Here is an 11,810-nt window from a genome sequence, read left to right as displayed (position 1 = left end):
AGCTATTTTAATTCTTCAATACCTAAAAATTTCCATAACTTTAAAATATCATCATTCTCTAAATTTCCTTGATATCAATCAAAATTTAAGATAAGTACTAGTAAAAATTTATTAAATAATAAAAAAAATAGCTTTAATCATATTTAAAACGTTCAAAATAAAATTACAGACTTACTATAAAAATAATTTGCTACCAATAGTACAATTTAAAAATCCTATTTATTTTTTGTACAATTTCTTATACTTACGACAAAGATCATGTAGAAACAGATTTAATATAAACATAATTTCAAATTGAAACCATCCAATAATAAGGGCAATATTGTAATTTCATATCCAAATAATATGTAAAACTAAATTTACGTAGCCTCTTAAGAAAACGTTTTCATGCGTATACGTGGTGCAACAGTCGGAGAGGCAGGGGCGCGAGATACTCATCGAGAAGGGAGGAGCTGCGTGCGGTGCGGCGAAGAAGGTGGTTGTCATGGCGGCAGGGCACTGAGAGAGAGATGAGTGAGAGAAATGATGAGAGAACACGGTGACAAAAAAGGGGAGAGATGGAGAGGAGAAGCAACCAAAGGCCGTGGCCTTACCGAGTGGAACAACAACATGGGTGACGAGAGGTACTCGGCGGCACTTTTATGCAAAGGCGATGACGGCGTGGAGGGCTAACGACGTTGTTGAGTTCACTGCGCCGTGGTTGGTGTCACCTAACGTAACAAGCTTGCTATGTTTTGAGCTGCAAAAATAGGGGTGTAACGTGCTGAGTTTCCATGAGATGGGGGTGGCGGCATACTAGGTTGTGGGTTGGTTGAGCAGATGGGCATTCACGGTGGTGGTGCAGGGACGGCGCTGTGGGGGGTTGTAACACAAAGGCAGTAGGGACGCTCTCGTTTAGGCTTCCGTGAGGGTCTTGGACTGCAACAGGGTGCACAGTTTGATTTTCCTGGTGGACGGTCACACACGGCTACATGCATGGAAGGGATGGCTTCAAAGGGTGCGGCTTAGGGTTTTCATTTCATGCAGGGGTGAGCTTATTATAAAAAGGCAATTGAGAACCCCAACTAAAACCTAAAAAAAACATGCATGAGAGTGGAAACGTGCGTGGTGGCGAGATTTCAAAAACTGGTAGTTGTTTTTCATGGTTTAAAACAAACGGGTGTGGGCTTGGGTCTTGGGCTTTTTCTTGAGTCATGGGTCTCAACTCAATTTCTAAAAATAATCTAACTTGTCTTAGAAAAATTCTCGGCTCAAATCTCACCTTGGCCCATTAGAAAAATCACCTAGTTATCAAGCCCAAAAAAAATCATAATCCAACAAAACAAATATTTTAGGCCTGTAGTCTAATAAAAAATAATACTTGAATAAAAAAAATAATTAGGCTCTTCATGCATATAAATCCAGAAACAAAACTTTTATTAAATGGCTTGTAACTAAACCCGGGTGTTACATCGTTCATATATCTGTACATGCTTTTTTTCACTGATATATCCGTACTCTTCATATTGTAGCATATATCTTTTTGTTGAGGGGTTCCACCTGCTTTTTCACACTATTGTTCTTCTTATCAATAGCCAAACATACTCGTAAATCACAGTTCTCCTGCAGGCTTGCTTTTGCAATATACATGAGTCTAGGCGATATCCTGACCGTTAAAAGAACTGGGTTAGTTACCTACCTATGATCAGATTATGTGTACTTTTAATGCAATGACTTTCCCTGTTCTTTTCTCCACAAATAATCATGATATTCTTTATGTCAAATATCCATCTCAACTATACTATTGTAGCTGTAAACAAAGTCTTTGTATACCCACCAAGTTAAGCTTAAGCCGGCCTTTTGAGATTTTGTTCCATAAATAAGTTGAATTCAATCCTAAATAATCTATGATATTTGATGTTGTCCTTTCCATTAATAGTATGAATCATATGAATATTTGATGTTGTCTTTTCCATCCGAACAGGAATTAGAAGAGATGTGAGTTTGTATTTATGGTCTGAGAGGTAGTCTCAGCTATCATCATCATCAACTGATCTCAAGAACCTTTCTTTCTTTCTTTGTTTTTTCATTCGCTTACCATTAATAAATAAACAAACAAAGAAAAGAAAAAGGAAGAGGATGATCACAAGCATGGCATACCGGTTGGGTTGGAGGTTTTGGTGGATGGCTTGACATGCTTGTGTAATTAAAAATAGCTGAACTACGTATTTTCGTCCTTATCTCTCTCATGTCCATACAATACAATGCAGCATCATATTCAAGAAAATGACATTGAATAAATTAAAGAATCAATAAAGTAACTAACCTCTTGCAATTCCACTAATGACATAAATCCTCTTGGACCAGTTAAGATTTATGTTGCTTCCATCGTCTAAGTCAAGATATCAGTACAGGTTTCCATTTAGGTCAAAATCATATATGAGAAAATTTATGTTGCTTCCATCGTCTAAGTCAAGATATCAGTACAGGTTTCCATTTAGGTCAAAATCATATATGAGAAAACATTCACCCTTGCTAGTCCTTGAGCAACAGAAACCTCTAAACCTAACAAGGTTTTCATATCTCAATGAGTTCAATAACTTCAAACCCTGCTGCTTGAGGATGCTAAGAAGGCTTGATGTGAACTTTAATGGCTTTCTCTATATGTGTGAAAAAAATCTAGATTTGGGTTTGTCCCTACTGGTATATCTCTTCCATCCTTGATTATTTATACAAAAGCTCTCATTTTGACCTTCTTTTGATTTCTGTTTTTGTGATTTTTGTTGTGAATTGATCTCTACTGATTATATTTCTTTTTTTACTTATAAAGAAAATTATAAATGAAAATGAAGCTTTCATAAGATTAAATGAAGGATTCCCATATGGTAGAGATAAGAGAGGGACGAAAATACGCAGTCGCTTGAGGAGAGAGAGGGGAAAGAAAGGGAGAAAGCAACATGGAAGATATACGGGACAAAACTTGCCTACAGTCAGTTCTATTTATCTTTTATGAAAAAACATACTTGTCACAGTATTATTAGAGGGTATAAATCTATTCTTAACACCCATCTTGTTTGAAGTTTTTCTCTTTGTATAAATATTGTCAATCATAAAGCTTGGGCGAGTGGTTTATACAGATAGTTGGTCAAAGTTTGATCGTTATTTGCTTTCATTTGCCCCTTTGGTAAGAGAGGTACTATGACAGCTTCATAATGCACCTTAAGAGCTTGTCACTAGGCCTGTGCAAAAAAACCGTAGACCCAATCCGTCCACACAACCCGACCCAACCCGTTCGGCAAAAGTGGTTTAAGTTAGATTTTGGATTGAACCCGTTAAACGTCAATTTCAACTTGATATGCTTTAAATTACCTTAAGTTTGCATTTTGTAGACCAAACCCTAGCCGGCTAGCCCTTTCCATTCTCTTCGTCATCATCATCGCCTCCATTCTTCATCGCCATCAACTCTGTTCATCATTATCAACTCTGTTCATCATCATCATCAACAATGTGCTATAGAAGGAAGAGAGTGACTCGATTGGAGGAAAAGGAGTTGTGGCCAAAATGATGGAAAGAACTGGAATTTTGGTAAGTCCCCCTAGAAACAAATATCTTCATGAGATACCAAAGGTCCAGAGCTATAAAGTGGGCTCTTTTGGTTGACAGGTTAAGCTGCCAAAATTTTTCAAGAAAGCTTTTTATGAAAATATTTCTTTCCTTCCAGAGAAAATGTAGAAATTAAATTCGTTCATTGTCGCCTCTATCTCCCGTCACCTCTGCCAAAATTTTTCAAGAAAGCTTTTTATGAAAATATTTCTTTCCTTCCAGAGAAAATGTAGAAATTAAATTCGTTCATTGTCGCCTCTATCTCCCGTCACCTCTGCTCCTTTCTCTTATGGTTTTGAATTATCCTCTTAGCTACCACATTGTGTGCTGTAGAAGGAATAGAGAGACTTGACTGAAGGAGTTGTGGCCAAAATGATGGAAACAACTGGAATTTGGGTAAGTCCCCCCCCCCCCCCCTTTTTTTTATATATAAAAGAGTTAGGTTCATCTGTCCAAAAGTGACCCCTCCCCAAGTTTATTAAAAACCCTCACTTATGGCGGAGGAAAACCGTGATTACAAGACAAGCATCTGGGGTACAAACTAAAAACCAAGCATGCAGGAAAAAAACCAAGCCAGATAAACTAAAAATAACCATGGAAAACAAAATAGTACCACAAAGACCCGAAACTAACTAAAACGAAACGAAGGCAATCCGGAGTAGTCCACACGGACAAGACCACGCAGCGCTCGGGGAGTCTCCATCAATTGAGAGACAATTAAGTCATTACCAGAAGCCCCATGTTTGGCTAACCAATCTGCAACCTTATTTCCCTCACTAAAAACATGATGAATCGAGCAAGTCATGGAATTCATAATGTCCATAATTTCTTCCGAGAAATTCTCCAGGTACCACACCCCACATCTTTTGCTCCTCCACCAGGAAATAACAGTCATAGAATCAATTTCAATATCTACATAATTGAGAGATAAGGATTTACAAACCTGGAGTCCATGAAGCAGAGCTAAAAGTTATGCCCGATTATTTGTACCTGTACCAATGAACTCGGAAAAAGCATGAATTAGTTTACCATGATGATTTCTAATAATCCCACCTATAACTGAGGCACCTGGATTACCCAAACTACTGCCATCGGTGTTAAGCTTAACCCATCCCGCCGAAGGCCGTTGCCAAGCAATAACTTTGCAACGCCGAATTGGGGGAAGAATGGGCTAGACATGCAAACTTTCAAGTACCTGCAAATCAAAACTAGATATGTGAGAACTAGCATGCATATCTCGACAAATAAGACTAATCCACCGGCGAACAGAGTGAATAATGTCAGAGGCAGGTTCAAAGCGACCCTCCATACGCGCCAAACAGCGCCTCCGCTAGATTCTCCAAGTGATAATCACCGGGAGAATTCCCACAATAATGCCAACTTGAGACGCTAGAGTCGCTCTGCGAAACCAAATCTTCACTGTGTCTTTCCAGTTCCGGCCTATCGGGATCCCAAGACTAGTCCCAAAATATTGCCAAATGGTGTTCGCAATATCGCCTGCAAAAAGAACATGATTTTGGTCCTCATAGTGACCGTTAGCACAACAATCACAACGAGAGGTAATAGGAATGCCAATACGACGAAGATGATGATCGACACTAAGGGCCATATACCAAGCTTTCCACATATGGGTAGACATTTTAAAAGGAAGACTCTTATGCCACATCCAAGAGTGCCCCTCAATAGTATCACCCCTAATACGGACACAATCCCACGCCGACTTAGTGGAAAACAAACCATTATCATTATTGGTCCAAATCAGAACGTCCAACCTCGGTTTGGCCTTACAAATATCCTTTAAAATCCCATCAAAATGATCCGGCCCCACTAAATGATGAATAAAATCCACATCCCAATCATTATTGCAATCCTTTACTTGAAGATGAGGATGCCCCCCCAATATTCATATCATTAGTTAAAGGGCCTCTGTCCCTCCAATTATCATACCAGAAAAAAAAAACCTTACCATCTTTAAGACGCCACTTAGAGTTATCCAAGACCAGAGGAAGAGATTTAGCAATCATTTTCCAGAATCTTGGAGCCTTAGTTGGATCAACCAGGGCCCAAGGTTAAAAACCCACATACTTACCCTTAAAAAAAATTAGCCCATAAAGAATTACCTTGAATAAGATTCCAAGCAAATCTAGCATGAAGGGCTTTTTGCATATCATCGAGGTTCCTAAGAGCCAAACCACCTTCCTCCACGGGACGGCAAATAGAATTCCAGACCACCCATTTTTTCTTACCTTTGCTATTATCCTCCCCCCATAAGAAAATACTCATCATGCGATGAATGGTTTTAATAGTAGATTGCGGGACCTGAAGGACGGCAAAAAGATGAAGAGCCATACAAGAAAGAACATGATGAAGTAAAATAAGACGGCCACCCGTCGAAAGAAATCTCATCTTCTACCCCGATATTTTCTTTTGAATATTAGACACCATATCTTCCAAATGCACCTGTTTGAGAGGACCCAAAATAATAGGCACTCCAAGATATTTGAAAGGGAAAGATCCTTCTGAAAATCCAGTCTTCCGTAATAATAAACTTTTTCGAGCTAAAGAAATTTTTTGAGAGCAGAAAATGGCAAATTTAGAATGATTGATACACTGACCCGACCAACTCTCATATTTATGAAGCACAAATAAAATCTCCCTTAGGGCTTGAGAGCTACCATTAGAAAAAAGCATCACATCATTAGCATACATAAGATGAGAAATTATGGGCGTACCATGGGCCTGAGAGAATTGACTAAATTTCCTAGCCTCCACACTTTGCTTAATCAATCTAGAGAGAATTTCTTGAAGAATAATAAAGATATAGGGAGAAAGGGGATCACCCTGACGCAAACCCCGGCCACCTTGAAAAAAACCTTTAATGGTGCCATTCATCATAATAGAGTACCAAGGAGTCGAGATGCAAGTTCTGATAAGAGCACAAAAATTAGGTGAAAATCCAAAACAACGAAGAACCTCCAGAAGAAACAACCAATCCACTCGGTCATAGGCTTTAGCCATATCCAGTTTAATCATGATATTACCCCCATGGGCCTTCTTATTAATGGAGTGGACCATTTCCTACGTAATACTAATATTTTCAAAGATGCTTCTCCCTGAAATAAAAGCGCCTTGTTCCCACGAAATCATTCTTGAAAGGAGGCCTGTCAAACGATTAACAATGATTTTGGAACATATTTTATAGAACACCGAGCATAGGCTGATAGGCCTAAACTTATCAAAACCAGAAGGTGTATCAACCTTTGGAATTAAGACAAGAAAAGATGCAGTGAAAAATCTTGGGAGCTGTTTAGAATTAAAAAAAATCAGTTGTGGCTTCCAAGACATCCTCTTTCACGATATCCCAACAACTTTTGAAAAAACCAGAACCAAAGCCATCAAGCCTCGGGGAGCTGTTAGAAGGGATAGAAGATAGAGCAGAAAACACTTCATTCATAGAAGGCACCGCACACAAAATCGAGTTGTCAGAATCAGAAATAATAGGTGAGATAAGAGTCGATAAATCAGGTAACAATCTGGTCGGCGTACCCTGTAAAAAAGTAGAAAAGAAATCCACAACCCCCTGATGAATACTCTCCGGTGAATTAAACACCATGCCATTCGAAGATCTCATGTCCACCACTCTTTTACGCCGTTTATTAGCAAGGCAGGCATGAAAAAACTTCGTGTTACGATCACCATCCATATTCCATTTTAACTTGGACATTTGAGCCAGTCTAGTATCTTCACGACAGAGCCAATTATCGAATTCCACAGAAGCGGCCATAAGATCCCTCTCCGTAGAATCATCCCAATTTTGCTGAAGTTTCTTTTCAATCTCCTCAATTTGCTGCTCAAGAGAATTAATATACATACTAGTGTGACCGAAAATTTGTTTTTTCCATTCACGCAAGGCGACCTTAGTGTGTTTCAATTTAAAAGCCAATTTTGTAAGCCCATGACCATCAATAGTTGTAGACCATGCCTAACGAACACAACAAAAATTGCGGATGATCCACCCACATTTGTTGAAAACGAAAAGGTGAAGGGCCATAAGAGAAAGGATCCATCTTGAACTCAATAACCATAGGAGAGTGATCGGACGTGATGCGCAGCAGATAAGAACAAACTGCATTTGGAAAATAAGAGAGCAAAGAAAAATCCATGAAAACTCGATCTAATTTCACCCAAGACCGAGCAAGACTCGACTGCCCATTACACCAAGAAAAATTTCTGCCCTTAGACTTCATCTCAACCAAACCACCTTGATGGTCCCAGTCATTGAAGTCCTCCATCGCTGCATAAGAACGAGGTGAGCTACCCCTTCTCTCCAAATTACTCTGGATGATATTATAATCTCCAGCAAAAAGACAAGGCTCCAATCCCATAGCCTGGGAACTAAGGTCCTCCCACAAGATTTTCCTCTCATACGTTCTACACTTTGCATAGATGATAGTACACAAAAAATGATAGGACCCCATGCTAACCCGAAGAGAAACAAACTGCATATGTGACCGCACCACTTGAATATCAAGAGTATTGGCCCAAAAGATCCAGATTTTACCACCAACATCTACATTCGAAGTAAAGGAGTCAAAATGTAAATAATGTTGCAAACGGATAGCTTTGTCCAGATGTTGAAAAGGTTCCATAATCGTAACCATCTGAGGCTTAAATTTACAAACTAAATTCTTCAGTCTTCGACGAGAGGTACCAATGCCACGGGCATTCCAAACAATAATAGAGTTACTCATAAAGACAAAGTAGAGGGACGGGTAATGACCCGAATGGAGCTTCTAACTTTCTCAAACTTTTTCTTTTGATATTTTTTCTTAACCTTTTTACCTTCAGAATCCGAATGGTAATCCTTAAACTGAGGGAGCACATCTGGAGGGATATCAGGATCAGGTTTAGAAGCAATATCATCAAGCGTATTGCCTAGATTTTCATTTAGAGTCTCGATTGCTAAACCGAGTTCATTTTCCTCCAGTTTGATAATAGCAGAATCCTCTAGGATCATAGGAGCCCACAACATTAAAAGAAAAATTGCTATTATGGTTCAGAAGAATACCTGCATCCTCACTTGGCGCTAGCACCCATCCATCATTGTGAGCATTGACCTCCATACCAGTCCCCTGGTCAGGGGATGAAACCAAAATATTAACAACTGGTTTCGGAATAACACCAACTGATTCCAGAATCTCACCAACAGGTTCATCGGACTCTGTCTCAGGAGGAATAACCACTAGGTTGGTCATCTCACCACCCTGTGTATTTTCAGAACTAGTTCCACGAGGTTCTTGTTCTCCTTTCTTACGGCCACGGTTTTGCTCCCCATGCTTAGATTTTCCTGCACAACATGTCTTAGAATTATGACCTTGCACTCTGCATTTTCCACAATACGCTGGCAACGTCTCATAGATAACCTCTTGTTTCCTGCTCGTAGCCAGACCATGAGTACCAACCTAGAAATAAGGGATCAGCTCCTTGGTAGCATCCATATCCAAACAAGGTCTAGCTCCATCAATCCGCGTCGTACAACGCGTGGGGTTATCCCTACGTATAAATCGACCAATCGATGTAGTGAAAATCCGAAGGAAGGATTCTTGATAATAGTTGGGAGGTAATCCGGGAAGCAAAATCCACACGGGTACATTAGAAGGTTCATGCTCCTCATTGAATTCTGGAGACCAGTGAAAAGCACAGTAAGACACTCCGTTCACTTCACAAGATTCACGGGACAAGGCTTTCACGAAATCCGCTTCCGTAGCCATCCTGACGAAAACGTTACAGGGCAATTTCATAGAGGAGACCACTGGGGTAGATGACAGACCCCATCGGCTAGAGATAAAGGCACGTATAGCGTCCAGAGAGGGCCGTTGTCTAAGGAACTCGATCACTATAGAGAAACGGAATGGCTCCGCTGATCGGTTGATTTCTTCTTTAGAGAACAGGAAAAAAATCTCGCCTTCCATAACTTTAGGTGCACGAGGGGCTACAGTAATTTCAGGGAGGGGTTGCGGCGCCGCAACAGCCATTTCGACAAAGGTATGACGGCCAGAAGATTGACCATCCACGGCAACCTCAACGTAACAGAGGCCAAAACAGAGAAGGGAACACACGAAACCCTAGCAGAGCACGTAAAGGGCAGTTTTGGAAGGTGGGCTTATGACAAATGTTGAAAATAAACTTTCTATTTGGGTAAGTCCCCCTTAACACAAATATCTTCATGAGATAATAAAGCTATCAAGTAGGGTCTTTTGGTCAAAATTTTTCAAGAATTTTTTTTATTTTTAAATATTTCTTTCTTTCGAGAGAAAATACAAAAAAAAAAAAAAAAAAAAGTTATTTGTTGTAATGGGGTTGGGTTGTCACCTTGAAGAAACATTTATTGCTTAAAAATTGTGTTTTTTTGGGATAGAAGATGTTCTCTTATAAAGTCTACATGTATCATATCAAACATTTGCTTATAATATTATATTTTGTTTTGCACAGGATAATACATGTGTTTCCTATTGTAACGCCCAGTCCCGAATAGGTCGGAGAGTTAGCTCCTATCACTTAAAATCGTCTTCCAACCACATAATATATACTTCAAATTTCTCTATCAAATAAAATACTCATTATTTCACATCAATTACTCCAGTATAATTAATCTAAAACATCACAAAGTCTCAAAATAAATGTCAACCTCTCACGTACCGTGTCATCAGAACACAACAAATTTAACGAAAAACAGTCTTCAATAACCATGTCATCTTTCTGTGCTTAATCCTCTATACTTAAATAATCACGCCCATGCTCCATACTCTCGATCCTCAACTGAAACAGTCAAATCATCTGAAAATATTATGGAGATAAGGGGTAAGTTATCAACAACTCAGTAAGCAAAAAACATATGCTAGTGTGTAAACATGATCATTTACAGAGTTCAGAATGCGAAAAAAATATTTACTTTCAGAATGTAGAATCAAAACATGTTAACAAATATTAGAGCGAAACTTTCTGAAAACATTATTAATCAAAAATAATCTTTTGGCATATCAAAATCTGAGACATCATCTTCATATCATCACATCTGGACAGATACCATGTTTAACCCTCATAGTAGGATTATAAACCACCATTATACTTGTGGTGGGGCCGTATACCATGTTTAATTCCGTGGCAGGGTTATAAACCACCATTAAGCCCCTTCCACTAACAGTTGGGATTATTATTTGTTTCTTCCTAAGCAATTAAGATTAATACAGTTGAGTATATAATTTGATGAATTGATATGGATTCTGCATTCCAGGCCCAAGATTTTAGACAACAGGGAACTCAGATAAGAATGAAGATGTGGCTCCAAAATATGAAGAAAAAATTGATTGTTTAGGAATTATCATTGCCTTGATTCTAATCATTGTTTTGGGAACTTCTTGGACACTTCCTCACTGGCAGGCTAATTCCGATTGTCTTGGTAGATCCATTTCCACCTTGCAGATCCATGTTATTGGGTCTTTGATATATTCGATTTTGACATGCCCACTATTAAGATTGAGAAAATAGATTGCTACACACACATATGCTTGGTATGTTTTTTGATCTTTTGATTATTGTCTAGATGTGCTTATTATGGGAGCCTCTAGCAAGCATGCAAACACAGTAGTGGAGCACTCATCAAAGGACATAGTTTAAATACACTGCAGATTTTCCAACAGCACCAATACAAGTAAATTAGAAATAAAAGGAGTAGAAAAACAATTACAAATAAGAGTTACGGGAAACGACCTGACCTGACCTGAATTGGACGGATCAAATTGGTTTAGCCATGCAACCGGGTCGGGTTAAAAAGGGGTGCGGGTTGCAGTCCTACTTGTCACTACCGAGCCATGGAAGTATTTGAAAATGATTTAAAATGAAAAAAAATATTTCTCATATTAAAATGACACGTTTAAAGAAGTTTCATAAGTCAACCATTTAAATTAAAACACACTTATAATTGATAAAATCTAAGTTGAAAAACTGCATTTTTCATTTCAATTGTTTGTTTTCATCAAATCATCCAGACAACCAACATTGCTCAATTTATATGGTAGGACAACCAACAATGCACATCAACGGTGAACAATAAATGTGGAGGAACCAGCATAAGCCTTGTTCTCATTTTCGTCTCCATTATTATCCATCCTAAAACATTGCTCCACAATAGCTCCTTTCATAAATGTTGGGGAAGGAAAGAAAGCCCT

The 11,810-nt window shown here is 38.8% G+C and overlaps 1 long non-coding RNA gene across 1 annotated transcript; it reads left to right on the top strand.

Moving 5' to 3' along the window:
* The first annotated feature begins 2,308 nt into the window (after nucleotides 1–2,308).
* Nucleotides 2,309–3,072, top strand: LOC121243267. The gene is made up of 3 exons (XR_005936089.1): nucleotides 2,309–2,393; nucleotides 2,469–2,682; nucleotides 2,832–3,072. It is a non-coding gene; the product is annotated as an uncharacterized LOC121243267 (long non-coding RNA).
* Nucleotides 3,073–11,810: the final 8,738 nt, after the last annotated feature.

Source organism: Juglans microcarpa x Juglans regia, chromosome 8D (assembly GCF_004785595.1).
Source record: "Juglans microcarpa x Juglans regia isolate MS1-56 chromosome 8D, Jm3101_v1.0, whole genome shotgun sequence".
NCBI classification, from domain to species: domain Eukaryota; kingdom Viridiplantae; phylum Streptophyta; class Magnoliopsida; order Fagales; family Juglandaceae; genus Juglans; species Juglans microcarpa x Juglans regia.
This window is presented reverse-complemented; position numbering and strand designations above follow the sequence as displayed.